This window comes from Typopeltis vanoorti, unplaced genomic scaffold (assembly GCF_054136105.1).
Source record: "Typopeltis vanoorti isolate ZY-2024b unplaced genomic scaffold, IOZ_Tvanoo_1.0 HiC_scaffold_1023, whole genome shotgun sequence".
Taxonomy (NCBI): Eukaryota; Metazoa; Arthropoda; class Arachnida; order Uropygi; family Thelyphonidae; genus Typopeltis; species Typopeltis vanoorti.
In genome coordinates, this window is record NW_028327893.1 from 21,607 (window position 1) to 44,422 (window position 22,816).

The following is a 22,816-nucleotide window of genomic DNA, read 5'->3' on the forward strand; positions in this document are numbered from 1 at the left end:
GAGTGCCTGTTTAGTTACAGGTGCTAGAGGCATTATTCAGGGCATAAGTAATCATCGCATTGTTAGATATGTGCATTTCAAGGTACCTGAGACTTCGCAGAAGAGAAGTCTCAGGTACTAAGATAGACCACTCTTCGAGTCGTCTATCTTAGTATCCCATGATGCATAGTATTATTCATGTCCGCAAGGAGATGTGCTTTGTGTGATGGGATGCTAAGGCAAGTGATGTGAAGTCAAACCACCTTTACCACGAGTTGCCCCACTCCTAAAAATACTTCAGGCGCAAAATTTGTTTGCTTACACTTGGATAAAGGATTAAACCAAGTATATAACTTCTTTGTATCTTTAATTTACATTACCCCGTCTTATTTACACTTCTTCATAATTAGGTAATCCTGCATATTTACGTAACCAGAATTATTTGACCAGATTAATTAGAAGATCTTAATCAGACAATAATATATTGTAGTAGGGTTAAGGACCACAGAAAGGTGGCAGTTATCTGCTATACTTTCCTCGCCAGATGTCATTTTAAAATCATTGATAGATTGGACCAACTTTCTGCAATTGGCTAAGGGTTGAGTAGATAAGGCGATATGGACGCGTTCATTTACTTTAGTTACAAATTTTGTGTTTTCTCTTGAATTGTCCACATTCTGGCCGCTTCTACTGCTATGCTCAAAGTGGAGGAAGCATGAAAGCATGAATGTGTTAATCTAGAGACACTAGAAACGTGAAAGTTAGATGGCGAAGTGTACATGTTTTGGCGATTTTTTTTTTTTGTATTTTATCGTAATATATATGCTGAACACCAAGAATATAAATGCTTTAATACCATTATAGTAATTGAATTTACAATAAAAACATATAACAAAAACAACAGTTGATAAATCCATATATGTTGGATCATATTTTTGTGCTTCCTGTTATGACACACAGATGGCAGCAGCAGATTAGGCTGTAGTGGTACCTAAAGTAAAATCTGAAATGAAATTTTATTTATATCAGCATTTTGCATTCATTCCTCTGGAAGTCGAAGAGAGATCGAGTCATTGCTCTTGAAAAAGGATAGTCCCAGTCTTTTGTTTTAATGTTCTGTCTGCTAACGTATTTACCAAGTGCATAAATGAAAATTAATAAACAAAGTGTGCACGACCTTCTACTCTGATTTCAGGAATATACGGAAACAGTTAAGAAGTAAGTTTTTTCTTTACATGATATCACATTTATTTATTTTTTACATTTTTATAAAGTTCTAGAGTTAATTAGTATTAGATTTTCAAAGAATTATAAAAATGGTATAAATGAATCTATGAACTAAAAGTACAATTTTCTGCTTGAAGTTCTAGCGATTGTTGAAATTGTTGAGAGGTGTGGCTTTAGTGTATGAATTCTGGAATAACAAAGGATCAAGTGGTAATTCATCTTGAATGCACGGGATTAGGTAATGGATTATCCAGCTGCATAGGGAACTGATAGAACGGAAAGAAGAACCAGAGTATGTTATTGGGGATGTCTTTCTAGTGTAGGAGTAAATAAAGGAAAGGTGAAGACATGATTTCCGATTACGGCAATGACGATGATTTAAAAATTGTTAAATACTTTAGGATTATTTCATTTGATTAGGATACTTATGTTCATATTCGGATGTACTGAAAGGAGTCCACAGAAGATGCATTCAGGTCTCTGAAATGCCAAAAATGATGGAATGGGGCGATGCAATTTCTAGAGCATTATAAGTAGACAAAATGGATGGTTGGATTTACAGTAGCGAACAAATTAATCCAAACACACATTTTATTAAAGAAAATTAATTTGACAAGAAAATAAGTAAAAAAATAAAATTAAACACCAACTTTAGTTGTGCTCCTCTGTTCTTAATAAGTTCTTTAATTCGCGTAGGCATGGATTCTATCCACGTAGAACACATTTTTCTTATTTCTGCATCTCAAAACCGTACTTTCATAATGGATTGTATTAAGTAATTGTTTGTATCACAGTTGAATTTTTCGAGTCTCTTTTTCCCAATGGGCCACAAAATTTCTATTGGATTAATGTTAGGAGGGTTATCAGCCACTGAGGCAATTGGATGTTGTGCTTTTGAGAAATATTTCACTATTTTGAAGTGTATCATGGAGAGAGATCCTGCTGGAAGATGAGTTCTTTTCTTTCTGACTCTGTGGGAGCACTCTTTTCTACAATATTTTTTATGTATGATCACTTTTTATCACACCATCAACAGGCAGAAGTAATCCTAGACCGACTTGTGTAAACAACCCCAGAACATATTTTATATGGGTTTTTAGAAGCTTTTTGAAAATGGGCGGGAAGTCTTCTCAACTGCTGATTTGCAAACATAGGGAAATCGTCTCCTAGGACAAAGAAATGGCTCTTACCTGCGAAAATGACCTTCCCTCACTTCTCAACAGTCCAATCTTTGTACATGTTGCTCATTGATGCCTCTTTTTCTGCATAGCCTTCGTCAACAGATGTTTCTTTTTTTTTGGTCTGTGGGCAGTCCTGTCTGCTTCCAATAATCTTCGGCGGACTGTACTGTTAGAATAATCAATCCTACTAGTTGTCGCTATTTAAGTCTAAAGCACACATTCTGGGATTCATTTTCTTTTCCTAACTAATAAACGATTTTGAGTAACTGTAGTTTTCCTTTCCCCCCATATATTTTTGTTTTCTCTCAGGAGAAAATGTATACAGTCTCCTTAAACATCTATAACATCGCATTAACAGCACCAAAACCTGCACCATACTCTTTAACAATTTATAATTGAGTCAGAGATGTGTGTTGAGAGATAGTACATATTCTTGAACGCTTTCTTGGAGAGATATTGATTTTATTGCTACACAAAATGAATAAAACACTAATAATGTCAACTTGTTTACACTATTAAAACCACAACACTGTTACTAAACATCGTAGCGACAGGTAAAACATGTTGCACTCAACCAAAATAGTGAACGAAAACAGAACCGGAAATATTAAACCAAAGTTATTATTATTATTATCATTATTATTATTATTCGTGACACATCCAAGGAGTCCGAAGACTCATCGCGGTGATGAGTCTTCGGACTCCTTCGGACTAAACCAAACCATAACAAAGACGAAAATACGGCTTGTTTGGGTGACTTTTATTTATGTATATATAAGTTTAAAATCAATTATATACACATAAATGACATATCTACCTGGTTAAGTTCGCAACTCAGAGATTAGGATGAAAAGTTACACATGCACAGACGTATGTCAGTTATTTTTGAAGCAGAAGAAAAATTGAGCTTTACTGATATTACTTGTAAGAAAATCATGTAAGAACAAAATATATAGTTGACTGCTTCTGTAGATTAGAAGATGAAAAGTACGGTGCGAATTGTATTCATCTGCAAATAAGCTCAAGAAGTTGAGGAGTAATTATCATGGGGAGTTTAATTATAGGAATATAGATTGAATGAAAGAAATGGCTTATCGGAGGCATTAAATGGAATTCATACAGTTGCTAACAATAATTATCTGAGGCATCATGTGAGGGAATGTACTAGGGGTTTGAGAGTGCAACTATTAACTGCATCAGAGGATTTCTCTGTAACCGATGGCTCCAATGTCGCCATTTTGTGTAATATTGGTCTTGATCTCCGAGATGGCTAATATGATTAATATAACGATAGATTTAGAGAAAGACTGAAAAAAACCAAGGAATAATCCATGTTATTCACCACTGGTCACCTTAAATGATTCATGCCAAACCCTGTAACCACCTTTTGATATTGATATTAGTCAACCTTCCTCATATCAAAGCTAGCAATTTAAAATCTGTAGTATATCTTCCAAATTATGCAATAGCCTTCGGTTTCTGTATCCTGTCGAATATCTTAGGAAGTCTAAAAGTATCATTGCATATCCATTCCTCATGTCTAACTTAACCATAGTTTATTATAAAATATGAGCTGTTTGTTCAAATATGACCTTCCCATAGTAATCCCTAACTGTTCCTTTCAAAGTATACATTTATTGTCTATCCGCTTCTGCATGCAAGCTGATGTGAAATTTTCAAAATCTTCAGCACCACTCGAGAGACACTGATAGTTAGATACTTATCACTCTTTGCATTAATTCTGCTCAATGGGATTATCATATATTCTTCCCGCTCTGGATCTTCCCTGCTCCAAGACTCAGTCTGTACAGCCATTTCAATGGTTCAACCAGTTCAGATGAACAGGCTTATCATATTTTTTAACATCCAATCAGTCACTATTGCTGAATTCCTATTCAGTTTAATCAATAGCCTTAGTGCCATCTCCTCATGCACCTCAATTTCTTCATACTTTTAGGAAGTGGCATTGAGCTGAATTTTGCAAGCACTTTATAATGTTCATAATTGACATCAACTTTGGCAAAAGGGTTCTTTCCACAATCGTGCATTTCTTAATAATCTCTTACTTAATAATACTCTCTTTCCTTTTCACTTCTGCGCCATTCTTTCCTTGGAATCTTGAGAAATATTCCTGAAATATATGAAGTTCATTGTGTTCAATGGATTTGTATGAAATGGTTTAGAGAAATTACGAACTACTTTTTGAAATAAAAATATATTCCATAAGATTTTTCAGGACATGACCAGTGTCGGGGAAAATTAGAGGACATCCATGAAATTCATGTAAGAATATGGTTATCAAGAGCGTGAGGATAATTTTGGCTTGTAGAGAGACTAGTGAGTAACGGTTTGTCAGAGTTCATAAGAGAGTGGTTTATCCGGAAATGAGTTCATAGCAAAATATGATAGATATCGTTAAGGTATTGATGGGTATAGTTTGTATTAATGAATCCCCTATGATGAGTCTACGGGGTCCATGGAGATCTTCTTATAAATAATAATGAGAGCAACAAGATATACTGGATCTCGTAATTAAGAATTGAATTTATCCTTAAAAATATACGGATGGTTTTGAAGGACCTTGTTCCAAATATATTATAATCAATTACTCAAAACATTTTGCAAAATCTGTTTAGAATGTACTGCAATAGTTGTTCAATATGTATTTGAAAATATTCAAAATGGTTTGCAAAACGTATTGAATATGTATTTAAAAATTTGTTCAAAATGGATGAGAAATCTTTGCGATTTTTTTCACATAATTATATACTCGTGATATTATACCTGATCTAGAATATCATGGGATAAATGACTTAGGATTAGCAATCCACGTATATTAACATGATTTAGAATTGAACAAGAGGTTGAATAAATGACTATTCCAAAAGTTAGGAAAGCTGTGAAAAAACAAAGAATGCAATTTCACTGCCCAAAACGTAAGGACGCGCACAGTTTCTGAAAATCACAACCGGAAATTCTGAAAGGTCACTTAGCGATAATGTGTATAATTGAAGATTTGTAGTAAAAAAGCGGGCACACATTAAATTTTTTTTAATCGCGAGCAAAGGGGGTCACGTAGTAGCACACAACAGGATAAAAAGCAAAAGGCTGTGATTAGTGAACTCTGAATCTCTTTTGGTCAAGGAATCAAGTTGCAAACTTGGATATCTTGTAATATCTCAAAGACATCACTACATGATTTCACGCAAGGAAGACTCATTGGAAATCTTCAAGAAGACCGAAGAATTACGGATATTTCCAAAGAGTTTGGAATCTCACATAGCGTTGTATCTACTCTCTGGAACAGCGTTTCAAACCAAAGGTCTGAAATGTGTTCGAGACCTTTGGTAACAGCTCGCTCTTTCTCTACTACGGAGAAGCAAGACAAATGTTTGGTTATAACGGCAAATCATAATCGTCGCCCCACCGCAGGTCGATTCACTTCAGGAATATGCACGCGGATATCTCGACAAACTCTGAAAACACTTCTGCGATAAGTAGGTCTATATGTCCGAAGGCCTCTAGTCTGTATCACTGTATTCACCTCATCGTAGATATCGTATTCCGCAGTGTTTTATCCATATAATTTGATCAGGAGACCAATGGCATAATATACTCTTTACGATGAGATTCATTTTAGTTTTTCCTCCGATTCTACACGACACCTGATCTGGTGTGAAAGTGCTGTAGAAAAATCACTGCGAGAAAATTATTGAAAAGTAAAAATACCGCGGTGCTCAGGTGATGGTGTGGAAAATGATTACGCTTATGGACGCACCGATCTACAAGTGCTAGAATGGGCTATGACTGGTGATCAATATTGCAATGAAGTTCTTCATCGTCATGTTCGATTGTTTCGTGGTCCTGTAGCGAAGAGTTCATTTTTACGGATGACAATGCCACTCTACACTGTACGCGAGAAATTGAGATACTTCTGGAAACCGAGGATATTTGTCGAATCTAGTGGCCAGTAAGCTCCCCAGATCTCAACCGTATAGAACACGTTCGGAGACGCAGTAGGAAGACGCATTGCTGCTGAAATTCTCCTCCAGAAACAAACAAGACCTTATCCTTGCTCTGAAGGCTTAGTGGGCTACTTTGCTTCAGGAACTCCTTAATCACTTGGTGCTAAAAATGGTACGACGTTGTGAGAACTGCATCGCATTTCGGAATGAACATATTCCATACTGTCTTTCCGCATAGCTTTCTCTAAGCACTGTACATTAATTCCTTAACTACGCCATTAAGAAATTTGTCACTTTGACAGAAAGTATTGAAATTTAATTTATATGAAATTTATAACACGTTTTCGTAATATAATTTATTATTATGCAAGTAATAAATTTACTTTGTGTCTACATTGGGCTGTAGTCTTGAAACTGTTTTCTTATACGAGTTAAAATATAGTTCGTCCATAGCTTTGGACATTAGTGCATGCACTTTTCATAGATTTACATAGATCTGAATAAATAACAATGTTGGCAATGAGAATAGATTATAAATGGAGTGATACAGGTATGGATGTAATGAATATTCCAGATGATAGAGAAATGGGATATATTTTACCATGAATTTTGAATCTGTAGAAAGATTTATATGATAAGCACAACAGTTTACTTGAATTTGTAGAAAAAAATATTTAGAATTGATATCCAGTGTACATAACAAAGAAAAATATGTAGTATATTACAGAATTCTTAAGATATATTTAGAACTAGGATTAAAGTAAACAAAATATAAAGAGTAATTGAATTTAAACAATTTACTTACTTGAATCTCATTATTGATTTTAATATAGAAAGAGAAGCCATTTAAATTGCTTTTGTAAAATATTTTTTTATAAATATATGAATAATTTAGTGGTTTCTGAATTCCTTTGGTGGCGCTGTGGAATATGTTGATCCTCATTTTTTCGTCTTGAAAAGTGGTTTCCTAAATAAACTTCACCGGTGAAAGCGCAGCAGCAATTCTTAAATGGATTAATACCAATGAGAAACCAGTAAGAAGTCTTGAAGTGTTCAATGACAGTCTTTTATCAGAACCTTCAATCGGCCACCTTCCGCAAAACCTGACGACGCAGAGTGTTCCGTTGAAATTTAGCTGAGCGCAGCCGGCCAGAACCGATAAAACTAACGATACTCTCAAATATCGCAGCTGTACACAAGTCGTATATATCAAAAAACGTCAGGTACGAGATATTTACTGCCTATGAAAGCGTGCTCATTGCATAAAAGTCTACCAATCGACATTTGAACTTCTCGTGAATTAGAATCAGCCTCTGTTACGCCATTGTGCCTTCCTCAGTAAAAATGTTCCTGAACTTACAGAACGCGCCGAAAGTTTAAACCAATGCCTCATTTCAGTTAATTTAATCGATAGCGAAGAAATTATACGAAGACCAGATTCGAAGTAAAATCCCCCACCACCCCAGTCGCTCCTTAGCCTCATCGAGTCGATATTGTACGACTCGATCGAGTCGTACAATATCGACGGAAAAGAAAAAAATACAACGCTTTTTTACTGACCCACCACGCCGAAAGCGACGATACGCTGATGGAAGACCTCCTCCAATTAATTACCGAAAACTCACGAGATGCCACCTCTTTAAACCTACAAACAAATGAACGGACGGAACGAACTTCGCGTGACAGGTGAATGTAAACCCGGGAGACACCGGAAAATGCATCAGAACTAATCGTGGCTGTGAAAACCTCAAATTCAGTTATCCCCAGTCGCATATGCGAACACAGTCCGACCTTACCTTCAGCTGCATAAATAAAGCCAACAACTTGAAGAAAAACAAACAGATTTCCTCAGAATGGAACATGGACTACAAAAGAGGAATTCTAGTGAGAAAATCGAGCCGTGTAAATAGCGAACTTGACAACCAATGATGCATCGGAAACGTGTATGACTTACTAGGTCCAAAAGAACAACCACAGAGACTTCCAGATCCGCTACAAATATTCCTATTCTCAGCTTCATCCTCAATAATATCCACCTTTTTTATTTAGTCTTAAAACCTCCATGTGCTGTTCTTAAGAATAATCCAAATTTCAGTCTCCCCAAGCAATACCAACTTCAATTTCCCGAATATGCACTATTCAACTCATGTCTTCTGGGGGGGGGGTGCATAATGTACTGTGAAACACCATTCCAGAAAGCATTCAACTTAGCATATCCCGACTATTATCTTCTTTGGCTGAAATTCTCTCTTCTTCACTTTCTCAAATTCATATGCTCCCTATATTGCTCTCCGTTTGTCACCACCTACTCTGAACTATTTGACTTCCTCTCCTTGAAAGACAATGTCCCTCAATCCAGTTTTCCTCTGAGTGTGGTTATCTTCCTTGGAGATTTTATCGTACCTTTGGTACGATAAAATCGCCAGAAATAAAATCGATAATATCGTATACCAAAGGTACGATAACATCTGCAGTACCATCTGGCTTTCCATATCCAATTTCACAGATGAATGGTAGAGATGCTGAGAAATTTGTCATCACAAAAGATGGCAAATTCAAAATTGTTCATATGCCCTGCCCACTAGAGTACAAGATAACTCCAATATATTTACAAACACTCTGAACCTCTTGTTGACTAGTATTTCCTCCGAACAAACGGTGAACTGTATATATCTTAGGTAATTTTCACCATAACTGTGTGCTTCGCGCTTTCCCCACTGAGCAAAATCCACACCGCCATTCGCAAATAATAGTCATCTACTATTACAAGAACGGTAGGTTGGATGACCTCTGATATTTGTGTGCCTCATTCCCTTGGTCGGACTATTACTTTCCGCCTTCAGACCCACGCATCGCTGAAGTAATCTAGGGAATGGAAGTATATATTCCCCATTCCTTTCTAAATCTCTATCTCATAAGTAAGGCTTGTTTCTCCAAAGGCTGCAAAAATAACGAACAAAGCATAAGGCAACTGGCTACTATGAATAACTTCTCAGAGACTTCTCATACTGGTTATACCAAAGTTCGAAATAACTGCAAGAAAATTATCGATATAACAAAAAAAGATTTCCAAAGAGCCAAAAGCAGGAAACTTGTAACGTGCCCAAATTGGAGCCGCGTGTTTTGTTCTCTTGCCTGAACCGTTGGCCATAAATTCCATCACACTGCACTCACTACGCCTTCACTCGGGTTGACCTATTGCTTTGTCACCATACAAAAAAAAAAGCCAATCTCCATTATAAGAACTGGCTCTCTGTATTCTCCAAATGTCCTGAAGGTTTGCGCTCCAGAGTTGACTTCAATTCGATGTCGCCTTTTTATGCTTTCTTACTTCTATGGCATCTACCTTACAACGGATATTAACCAATGTACAGCCTAATCTAAAAAGAGTGACATATCTTGACCATCGAATTACTGACAATCTCTCTCACATCGCTTTTCTCTAAAGTAAGAGAGATCCATCAATACCCAGCTCCTAAGCCACTTGAAATAATCAACTAATAAATCACCGCCATTTTGGATTCCAGCATTGTCGTTCCACAGAGATCTACTCAATGACGTCACCCACATCGCGATATGGAAAAGTCTGGAGAATCCTAAGTGGTTGCACTTCATTACTCCAAGGCTTTCGACTGCATCAGGAACGAAGGCCTATTAAGTAAACTCCCATCATTCGTTCTCTCCCGTGATTTCAGAAGCTGGGTTGCTATTTTCCTACCCAGATGCACATTGCGTGTGATGTTGAAGAGTTCCCTATCTTTTATGCAGCTAATGCCGGTGTCTTACAAGGTTATCTGGTCTTACGCATCCTCTTTCTTCTATATATATATATATATATATCAATGACCTATTCCAATTGACTATCACTCCGATACACAGTTTCGGCGAAACTGTGTATCGGACTGATACACAGTTTCACTATGTTCCGTGTATGCTATGCTTACTATTATTACTATTATTACGGGCAACTCCCGGGTGTCATTAGACTCATCGAGGGAGGTCCCAAATCATAACATCACAACTATTCAACATTCATACAGTATCTATCGTACCTCGCATTAAACTCATTCACTGTCACAGCATCCACCACAGACTCAGGGAGCGCATTCCACTCATTCACTACTCTAAAAGTAAAGAACTCAGCTCTAACACCTTTACTAACCACACTTTTGCCCAGTTTCCATGGATGTCCCCTAGTCCTCCCTCAACCAGCCCTGTTCTCAAAAATATCTTCTCAATTAATTTTATAGAAACCCTTCAGTAATTTGAATGTCTCAATCATATCTCCCCTCTTCCGCCTATCAACCAATTTTTGCAACCCACCAATCTTCAACCTATTCTCATAAGGTTCATTCCACAGACCTGCTATCATCTTGGTCAGTCGCCTCTGGATCCTCTCCACCTCCTCCCCATCAAGAAGAAACCTAGGTGACCAAATCTGGGCACAGTAGTCGAGATGGGGTCTTATCAAGCTCGATACAGAGGAAGAATAACCTGCTGCCTGCATAGTGTATGTGTAATATATGTATATACTATACATATATTACACATATACTATGCTCCTTGCTCTCCATTGACAAACCTTTCAAAAAACTAACCGCCAGGTTCCACAGAGTAACATTCACTGTGAACTTAAATTCTGATCTCAAAACCATTCTTCGATGGGGATCGGATAAACGTTTCAATATATATCAATGCCTGCTAAACATTGTACTGCCTTATTTACCACAAAAAAGATCCACATTCTCATAGTCTTACCTTATTATATATCTAAAATTAGAAATTTTAAAATTAGAAAAATTTGAGATCTCCCAAGATTCCTTCGGCATAGACACGTTTCGACTATTGCCTCCTCTCTGAAAAAAATAGGATTCCTCTTTTGTGTAAGGCGAAATACTATTTCTCAACAGCTATTATCCTGTAAAATCAGAAATTCGTCCGTCTGTCGAGTATTGCTCACACATCAAGGGCGGTGCCCCCAATATTCCCTTAAAAGTTCGATGCATTACAGAAAAGAGCAGACAGTAAGAGAATTTAATGAGTTTGTAGAAATGAATGATTCATCGCTTACAAACTCACTCCAGCCACTTTCGTGCAGGTGATTATTATCAACTATATTAATCTTCTATAATTATTTCCATGGTAAACGTTCAGCTGAACTGATATCGATAATTTAATCCCCTTTTTCCCCTACCACCCACCATACCTACACAGTCCAACCCTACACTCACAGAACAAATTTCTCTTCTTCCTCTTTCATTCCTGCTGTACTCTGGAACATCCTCTCCTCCCATGTGTTTCCCAAGGAATACAATGCACAGGCCTTCACATATAAGGTGAACAAGTTCTTACTTTCTCAAAACTCTTTCCTTTCAAGGTACCAATGTGCTTTAGATTGACCTGCTAAGCTGTCGTGTACGGGCCCAAAATAAAATAACAGAACCAGTTAGAAAAAGAATTAGATAAAAAATTATGTTGTGATAATGAAAAAATTGAAAAGTTCATAACTAAGTCCTAGTTTAAAACTATACTGTTATCCTAATAATTTTTCAAATATTTTAGTTCCTTCCTTTTCAAGTATTTTTGTTTGTATAAAAATAATTGTCTACCCGAAACACACCTGCAGTTAAGGACAATCGTAATACAGTTGTACTTATGGTAAACAATTCTGTGGGAACAGCTGAAATTTCTTCATGCAATACATTTACAGATTGAACTCAGGGCAGATGAATGAACAAACGTAATGGAAGTGAAAATTAAATTTAGCAATTCTTCAGGAAAGTTAAAAGAAATTAGGGAAAAATCTTACCCCGAATGCATATCTGAAAAAGAAAAACATTGAGAGTTAGTTTCTAATAACCACATGAAAATATAATTTGTTAATATAAGATTACATGATTGTTCAAATGTTATATATATATATATACACAAATATCTTAAACGCAGGTACAATTTTAAACTATAATTCATACGTAGACATGCTTATGGGCAAACTGAGTACTAATCGCTGCTGTGTTCCCTCTTGTTAATAACGGGTAAACAATTCTGCTAATGAAAGCAAGAAAAGCATCCTTCTTAAAATAGAGCATGCATTCTTCATACGAATGTTAGGCAGTCAAAAACATAAACAACTGAATTCCGTATTTCTAGATTTATAGATGTTTAAGTATAAATATACATTTTGATAATTGCTGGGAAAAATAAAAGATTCTCCCTAAACTTAGGACGTTTCTCTTATTTAAAAATTTTCTCTTATTTAAAAATATTTAAGATTTGAAGATTGGATTTTAAAATTGTATTTTCCCAACTGACATTAGAAATCAAACATTTGTTATGGGGAAATTACTTTATTCATAAAAAGTAAATAATGAAAAAAATAATAAAAAAACGAAGCTGAAATTCCATTCGGAATGGGAATTGTTAACTTCTTCAAATTAATGCTTATATTAAACGAGTGTGTTCATACAAAGGAAACAGTAATTCGTTCATATTTGGTTTAGAAATATTTTTATTCTTTTACATACCTTTTTGAGTTGCAAATATTAAAATGCATTTAATTTCTGAAAATAAATTAAGTTAACAAATATATCGAATTGCCAATGATAACTGTTATTTGTGCTTTTACAAAAAACTTTACCATTTCATAGTCCAAACTTACTTTGTTTTGCTTAATTCACTAAATAAAAGAAGATGGAAGCCATCTTTTTTTCACGTATTTAATTTTTATGTGCACATTCTGTATTAATTAAAACAATAAATTAGCCTCTTCCTAACAAAATTATAGTAACGCGTCTTTTTTATTTCATTTTTTCATCAAGTATTTCTCTTTTTTTTGTATTAATTACAAATTAATATATTTTTACTTATTATCAAATTCTTGATGTAATCTAAAGCAGTAGTATTGTAATTACGAAATTTACTTATCCGACAAACGATGGCGCCGCTTTTACATGCTCGTGCATTGCTGTAAAGAATTCTAGGAAAGCGGTAAGGGTCATCTCACGGAGAAGTTTTAATTTATTTCAAGTCTAACACTCCTTACGATGCAAAACAAGTACTTGCACAAGAATCTGCATTTTTTTTATAAAGATGCGCATCGCTATAAGTCAGCAGAATTTCCATCAAATGATTAGTGATGTTCTATTTTCTTAAAGCTAGAGACTTTGTTTTAAAAAGTTTTTTTTTATTAAATAAAAATATTCAGTTTTGTCTAGTGTCCATATATTTGAAAACTGACAAAAACTGTTCGCATTTGTATGTGGACAAGAATAATTTATCTAGCCGTGATTCTTCTTAGAATTAACACAACGCATAAAATATTAACAGATAAAACCTAAGATATTACGCAATTATGCTAACTATTGAATAAATAGAACTAAGTACCGTGGTATGCAATCTGGAAGAAGAAGTGATTACGGAAGAAACACAAAATGAGTGTTTATAGCAACCAGTTGCATGAGAAGTACAAAGAGCAGGCGAGGAAGGTGACTAGCTTGATAAGGGTGGCAAAAATGCAGTATGAGCAGCAGTTAGCTAAAGTGGCCAAAAATATCCTCAGGGGTGTTTCCGATATGTGGCCAGTAGAAGAAAGAATGATTATGGTAGGATGGGATTGATTGGTGAAAACGGAGGAATGATAACCGCTGCGGAGGATATAATTAAGATATTTGTGAGCAATTTATAAAAGTATTTCATTCCGTGAATGTGATATCATGCAGAACTTGAAAGCAGTGGGAAAGAAGCAGGAGGAGAAACTGTTAGTATGCGAACAGGAGGGATATGAGGAATTGAATAGACTTGATGTAAACACGGCTGCGGGATTTGATGCTATTTCACACGTGTTTTGAGGGAATTTGCATATATTTTCGACATGAATCTCTCACTGGGTCAAGTTCTAAAAGGGGAGAAAGAGTGTAAAGCTGTTCCAAATCATAAGGGAGGTGATAACAGTAAGTCTTTGAATTATAGAGTTTCTGTGTCCGCAGTTGTGGTTAAGGTATGAGAGAAGTTAGTTAGGACTAAGAATCAGAATTGGGTTGACAACAGAAAAATACTCTTTGGTGGCCAGCATAGATTTACTAAAGGAAGATCGTGCTTTAGCAATCTGCTTACTTTTTATAATAAAGTGACAGATGCGTCGAATAAGGATGTTGCATATACAGTGGTAAATTTAGATTTTGCAAAAGCATTGGATAAATTGTCACATGACAAGCTGGTAATTAAATTGGAACGGACGGAGGTGAACAGTCGATTAGTTCGCTGGATTGGAGATTGGCTGTGTGATAGGCATCAGCGAGTTGTCTATTAAGGAGCGACATCACAGAAGAGGAACGTTACTTGTATTGTGCGCAAAAGGTGTCTTTTGGGTTAATTGCTGCTTCAGTTTTATGTAAATGATATCGAGAGAGGTCTGAATGGGGACATGCAGTTGTTTTCAGATGATGCAAAGTTGGAGAGAGTTGTCAGAAGCAGAGCGGATGCTGTAGCTTTGCAAGAGGACTTGCGTACACTGGCTGAATGGGTAAATGAGTACGAATTTCAACTATATGTTTCAAAGTGTAAGGTTTTGAATGGGAAGCAGAGATGGGATGTAAAATACACAATCGGTGGAAATATCTTGGAAGAGGTAAAGAAGATGAGAGATCTGGGAGTGATTATAGACAATGACCTAAAATTTCAGGGACATGTTACTAAAATTGTGAATACAACACACCAGATAATGGGGATGATGCGGAGGACACTGACTTCTAGACGTAAGGATGTTATGGTTCCTATGTATAAGGCTTTGATCAGGCCATATATGGATTGCTGTGCACAGATCTGGTCACCTGGTTTTCAAAAAGATGAAGATGCGTTGGAAAAAGTTCAGAGACGACTGACTAAGGTGGTTTCTGGTCTCTGGAATTTAGAGTATGGAGACAGATTGAAAAAATGCAATTTGCAGAAATTGGTGGGTAGAAGGAGGAGCGGGGATATGATTGAGGCATATAAGCTGTTAAGAGGTTATTACCAGATTAATATCGGTGAGGTTTTGCACAGAATGGGTGAAGATATCAGGACAACAAACGATCATACCTGGGAGCTGTATTAGGAGGGTGTGAGAAAGGGAGTGAGGAGCAGGATTTTTGCATGAAGAGTGGTGAGTGATTGAAATGCATTCCCCGAGAGTGTGGTGAACTCAAAGAAGTGAATATATTTAAGGCGCGGTATGATAAAATGGGTGCATAACAGTGGACCTCGCACGATGAGTCTTTGACTCCATGGAAGTTTTATAATAATAATAATAATAATAATTATTATTATTATTATTACAAGACATCAGACAATACAGCATGTAAATACAAAAATCATTAAGGGAAAGCCATCCGGAATTTTTATATTGAAGATACGATAAACACAGCCATTTGAATACAAACACTTAGTAAATTACATTATTCTGAATTGATTCCGATGGTTGCACTATGAAAGAAAAAACACTCACGCTGTACAATCTACAGAATGAATTCAAAACATTATACTACGCGGCTTCCAGATTAGCCGTGCATCCTTAAATTCCTGGTTATTGCGTTCGCGTACGAGCGTGCGTGCTTCTCTGTGCTGCGGTATATATTGGAATAACTGCGAATATGGCAACAAATTAGTATGCAATGGATGAACAACCTTCTTCCCCTGGAATATTTAGCACAAGCTTTCAGGATGTATGCAACTGCATTGTACTTCGCGTAGAATTTTTGTTATGAAAATTCTCACTTATTGCAAAAGTAATAAATATCATTTTGCAATCATGTATTGGAAAAATTATTATTGTCATTTATGTATGTTTATACAAAATTATTTATTAGAATTTTCGGTGAATCCTTGGAATGAATAGAAAATGCAATAATAATATTTGAGTTTTACATTTGTAAATACTCTGAATATACAACGATGAAAAAAAAAACTATTATACTGTAAAAATTAAAATATAACAAAATTAATACTATTATTATTATTATTATTGTACCTATTATAGGATTTTCATTAGTTGAACTGTTTTACAAAAAATGTTTGTCAATTTTTCTCGAAACAATAAAAATATATAATTTTATATTATCTTTTAGTTATTTTCTATGATTCTTATTATATTCACTAACCGCATAAACGGAGTTCAAGGAATCACTACGAGAGGGAATCACACACACACACACCCGCACACACACACACACACACACACACACACACACACACACACACACACACACACACCACAATCCATCGTCTAAATTACTTACTCCGCCATCTACAAAGCGGGTTATCCACATATCATCCCGAAAAATTCACCCACTAACGGTAGTTTTATTAATTTTGTACTTTCTTAGGCCTATTTTCATGTATACGAGTTGAAAAAGTCTACTTTCTGAAAAGCAAAACAACAACAACAAAAAACACTTTCTTCCCTTATCATGTATTACATTATATGTACATTATATACAATAATAATAATATATATATTATTATAAGTTTAATATATCTTATCATTGCTGAAAAAAAAAACGCCCATTTACACTTTAAATACTGTCACACTATTACGTACATTAATAAAATCCAAAAAAAGTTCTCTTTTTACCTGTATGGAGTCATATATTTGAGCCACTACAATTCCAAGAGTCATAATGTTAGGTGAGAATGGAACGACAGCGTCGATTATAGTGTCTGGTATTACCTGAAAAAAGGAATTTATCATACTTGTTTTCAGTAATAATTTACATACAAGTCTCATCAGAATTACTTATTATTATTTATTTTAATTTAATTCATAGCTTCTGTTTCTTATTTCGAAATAATAACAATCAAAATATTATTCTTTTCGTTATTATTATTTTAATAAACCTCTGCCATAATCAGCCATAATGGTAGACTAATGAACAAATAAACACCAACTCGGTGTTATTTTATTTTCATCATTTATCCTAAACTAACTTTTTTGAGCTTCCGTAGTTCATTCGGTATAGACGAAGCCTTTTTGGGCGGAATGACCTGGGTTCGATTCCCTTCACTGACGTGAGGAACCTTTATCTGGTCACTTTCGACGAAAAGTGAGTTAGCCGGTCTCAAACGGAGGTAGGGCTTTATTCACCAGGAAACTCGGGTTTTTAGTTCCACACGCTCACACACACACAAACACACACACACGGATCTACAGTCATAAATACTTAACCCTCCGCGAGAGCTCAACTTGCCCCAATAGGGACGAGGAGAAATGGGAGGAAAACTCCATTGGAAAAAAATAAATAAATAAAGTAACTTTATGAAGCTGGTTGCACCGAAATGCATCATTCACCATCAGCGAAGTTATGAGCTCAATCACTCAATGATTCAGAGCTTTCAGAGAAGATAGTCGCCTATTAGGGGGTCTTAAATTCCAATTAGTAAATTAGAATCAACATGTATATTAGAAGGCTAGAAAACTGTGTACGTTTTACAGTTTAATTATTTTTGAGTGATGAGCTTAAAAGTCAAACGCTCTGCACGTAAAGGCTGGAAAGCTTTTCTCTAGTCGGCAAATAGAATTTTCTTTCTTCTTGAGGTTTAGTGCTGTGGAAGGAAAGGTTCTTTCCACAGGGTTACACAAAAAGCTCCGTTGCAGAAATAGAAAGAAATAATTTAAATATAAAGTAACAAAAATTTCTTTAGGAAAACCCAAGTGGTTGCTCTTGATATCTTTGACGCATTTGATCAGAATTGTTAAAAAGTCCTATCACGCTATCATAATGTTTATTAACGTATTAGACAGAATCGCCAGCAATGGCAGCTTTCTCTCTGAAAATAAATAAAAGTAGAAGCATCAAAATACTTACATCCAGATGGTTGCATATATCGGAAAACAGCTCGTCGTTGGTAACATTTACTCCTCTGCATTTTCGATACGATTCCAAAAAAAGCTGCAGAAGAAAGAAGAAAATCATTTGAATTCCTTGGCACTGCATAACAGTGATACGAACACGGAGTAAATAAAATAAATAGTGTTCTATCACTTAGATGGTATCACAAACACTCCAAACACGAGCCCTTCCTGTGAAACATGAAATGCACTTTCAACACTAAATCGATACACGCTACTGACATGTGTTACTTAAAATGTGTTTATTGTGTTTAGCATGTCGCGGGAAAGTGAATTTGCATTGATTATTATTATAATTACGACTATTATAGCCTCATTTTGTTTAGGAGTGTCCCTTATTTTAAATACATTGGCTATCATTACTCAAAAAAGGGGTATATATATTTCGGGGCATTATCGGTGCGTATAGAAGGCAATTATAGCAGAATAAAAGAGGGGGAAAAATTTTGCACATACCTTGTTTTGATTCCAGGATGTCTTCCAATTTCTTGATCCAGCTTAAGGTTGTTTATAAAGAGGGGGAAGAAGGAGGAAGGGAGCGTGGGGGTGGTGTTTTGACGTGGGAAAATAAATTTGGAAACCCGGGTTATGTGTTAATAATATATATATATATATTTGTGTTTAGGGGCGCATTTTGTGGTGGGGAAGGAGAGAGGGGGAAGGGTTTACTTATGTGGAAACTGGGGCATACATATTATTAATACATAACTCGGGTTTCCAAATTTATTTTCCCACGTCAAAACACACCCCCACGCTCCCTTCCTCCCCTTCTTTATAAACAACCTTAAGCTGGATCATGAAATTGGAAGACATCCTGGAATCAAAACAAGGTAGTATGTACAAAATTTTTCCCATCTCTTTTATTCTCTTATAATTGCCTTCTATACTCACCCATGATGCCCTAAAATATATATACCCCTTTTTTGAATAATGATAGCTAATGTATTTAAAATAAGGAACACTCCTAAACAAAAACAGGCTATAATACCCGTAATTATAATAATAGTTTTTAAGAGGAGTAGTATGGGAATTTTCCCAGAATTTATACCTAATTTATACCTGCATTTATTATGTTTGACTTGGTGTTTATTTGTTAGGAAATGTATAATCACTATTCTAAACTCTCGTGATTTATTAACTCTCTCTTTCTCTCTCTCTCTCTCTCTAACATTCCGAAAACCAAATACTTACCACCATTTGCACAATACCTGCCATACTTAGCTTTGAACTCGTTCATCTTCACAGCACTCATAAATGACTGCAGCGATCCATTCCACTCATTCACGACTGTTCAAGCTAAAAAATCTAGTCCTACCCTACTTACTAACTAAACGTTTTCTTGATTTTCAGAGATGATGACATAATTCTCCCTATTCTAGCCATGAACTGAAAACCTGATCTGAATCAATCGGATAGCAAACCATGTTTCCCTTTTCCCTTTATCTGTCAATATCGATAACCCAAAAATTATCAATCTATCCTCATGAGGAGCATTCCATAGATGGCCACATCTTGGCCACTTTCCTCTGGAGATTCTTCCTACCTATTTTGCATATACAAGGAACCGGAGAAACGATTAATGGTGCGGAATAGCCACGACTGGACCGATGACGACCTTATCAGAGGTATGACGACCACTTTATATCTAGTTGTTGGTGTCTTCAATACCCAAGTAATCCAATGAGACAGATAATCAGTTTTGCAATATAGCCTCTGAACTTTAACCCAAAGTTCGATAGCATCATAAAATCCTTAACCTGGATACTATTTTGCAGTTCGGTTCCATCAGTTTAATAAACAGCTGGTAATCATTTCCTCTCAAAATGTATAACAGTTTCCCACATTAAACTGAATAGCCATGCTTCTTCTCCCTTATTGTTAGCACCTATACGAGTAAGTCATCCTGCAAGATCTTCACATGATCCTTATTGACTACTGCCCTTCTTAGTTTTAGATTAATAGCAATTATCTGAATATTTCCCCTGAAATATTTTCGTGTGCATTAATGTACAAATTAAATAGCAGTGGCTGAGTAAAGAGCCTTGTGGCACACCACTAGTCCTACGCCTTCGCCTGGCTCAGCCCCTGTATAAACGCTTCGTCTATCCATTATCCACTCCACCAGATTCATATCCAACAGCTGTTCCAGTTTATATAACAGAGTTCCGTGCGTTACCTACTTAAATGATTTTTCAATGTCGGGCTGTATTATCGCCATTCCCTTTATCCAACTGGGCTGTTACCTGAGTATGAAAACGGAGTATATTGCTGAGTCATGGCCTACCTTTCAAAAAGCGATGTTTCCCTGCATACACGGTCTTATTTCTATCTGCCCATTCTAAACTTTGCCTTTAATCAACCTCCCCTGCTGTACATTTACCATCATTCCTGAGATGATGATGATGAGCAGATAATTTGCTACTTTTGTCATGGAGCCTTCTCTGTGCAACGAAACATTTTTTTCCTCATTTCACAGCTTTGGAATTCTTTCCGAGCTGAGTTTAAGTTAAACAATCTCGTCAAAGACGCTGCCATTTCCCGAGTACCTTTTGATAATGTGAAGCTGATATCCCATCTAATTCCATAGCTGTATTTATATGAAGGTTCTGTGGTTCAGTAATACTGTATACTGCTCTGTTTCAATATAAGCTCCTTTCACATTAACGGATGAAAGAACAGCTGAATTATTAAAGTAATGAGATATGTCTTAATTGTTACTTAAATATCTCCAATTGGATGACACACCTTAAAATGATTATCCAGTAATTCAACTATTTCATTTGCTTCGGTCATCTCCTTCCCATCAGAATTCATCAAAAATTTTTGTTACAAAATTACAGTAATTTGTCCTTTTACTTGCCACATTCTGAAAGAACTCTTTAGGATTACTCTTACATTTACGGCTATTTGCCTGCTTCTGTTTAAGAGTGCCCCAGTTTAAATGTCATTGGCTCTTTTCTCAAGGATTCTTAGGGCATTGTAGATGTATATTTATCAATAAATATACGTTGCATTAGAGGACAAGAAATTTGCACATACCTTTTTCTGAGTGTTGTGGCTCCTCTTCTTTCAGCGTTGTCCAAACGACTGTGTGTGTGTGTGTCTGGGGGGGGGGGATTTGGCAAGTGGGAGAATAGAAATACAAATGAAAAATCAGGGTTTTTTTGAATAACATATATATACATATATATTATAAGGGATGGGCGGAGCGTTTTTTTATATTTATATAAGGTTGGAAAGGGTGAAAGCGGGTTGAAAACAACTGATTTTTAGAGGGGGGAAGGGATTTTCAATCCGTTGCTGTTTTCAACCCTTTCATCCTTTCCAACCTTATATAAATATAAAAAAACGCTCCGCCCATACCTTATAATATATATGTATATATATGTTATTCAAAAAAACCGGTTTTCCCATTTTCTCCCAAATTCTCCCCCCCCCCCCCACACACACAGCTGTTTGGACAACGCTGAAAGAAGAAGCGCCACAACACCCAGAAAAAGGTATGTGCAAATTTCTTGTCCTCTATGCAACGTATATTTATTGATAAATATACATCTATAGTGCCCTATGAATCCTTGAGAAAAGAGCCAATGACATTTAAACTGGGGCACTCCTAAACAGAAGCAGGCAAATAGCTGTAAATATAATTGTTTGTTAAGAGGAGTAATATGGGAGTTTTCCCAGAAATAATATCAATATTTTGGATTACTTTTTGTCTCTCTCTTTGTTAATTTTCTCGCGTACTCTTACCATTTTCCCTATTTTGGTGAAATGAAAAACGCAAACTATACTTGACTAAATAGATAGACCCATCTCCTCAGTTTCCTTCACTAATCATAGAATACGCCAATAGTTGGTATTTTTCTTGAGTAGATTTGCGTTAAAAATGAATAAATAAATAAACCTACCGGCGGTACAGTTTGGGTCGCTTTCAGGCCACAGACACTGTTAGGTAATTCACTGAGGTTTTCTGCAAGTAATAAAATAAAAAAAAACACAATCAATTTCATATATTATATTTGTTCATTTGAAATATCAATTTATCATTTTAAACGTGTTGCGCGATATTTGCTTAGATTATCATGTTGATGTAGAAAAGAGAACTGATTACAGTACTTTATTACAACAGATATAATTTTGCAACTTTTTATTTGTCTTTTATGGAACGCTAATCTCTCGAGGAGGGAATTCAATGACTGGTGCGGAATTCCAAATCCATAGAGGAAACCATCCAAACACGTTTTATCGTTTGGGTAGTAATTGAGAGCATATGATTAAAGAACATATGAAACAAAAAAAGTATATCTCACTCAAGACATTGTAAACATATTATATGAAAGAAAAATACAAAACCTGTACACATAAAGAAAGCAAGAAAATATGTAAGTAAATAAAAGAGGAGTAATAGGAGGTGCAAATAAGCGAAAGAACAATGGAACATAGAGAAGTGCAAGAAATAGATTTAAGCAAGACTGAAGGACTCAATGAAGCATATAACATAATTATTGATTATAACAGTGTATTCAGATTATGCCATCAGAAAGACGAAACTAGCGACATCTGTTCAGTGTTACCTAAAGCAA

The 22,816-nt window shown here is 35.7% G+C and overlaps 1 long non-coding RNA gene across 1 annotated transcript; it reads right to left on the reverse strand.

Moving 5' to 3' along the window:
• Positions 1 to 810: 810 nt before the first annotated feature.
• Positions 811 to 22,203, reverse strand: LOC150092250 (uncharacterized; the record flags this gene model as incomplete). Its single annotated transcript, XR_016550594.1, has 5 exons — positions 811 to 982; positions 12,162 to 12,174; positions 16,959 to 17,054; positions 18,190 to 18,273; positions 22,142 to 22,203. It is a non-coding gene; the product is annotated as an uncharacterized LOC150092250 (long non-coding RNA).
• Between the last annotated feature and the right edge of the window lie 613 nt (positions 22,204 to 22,816).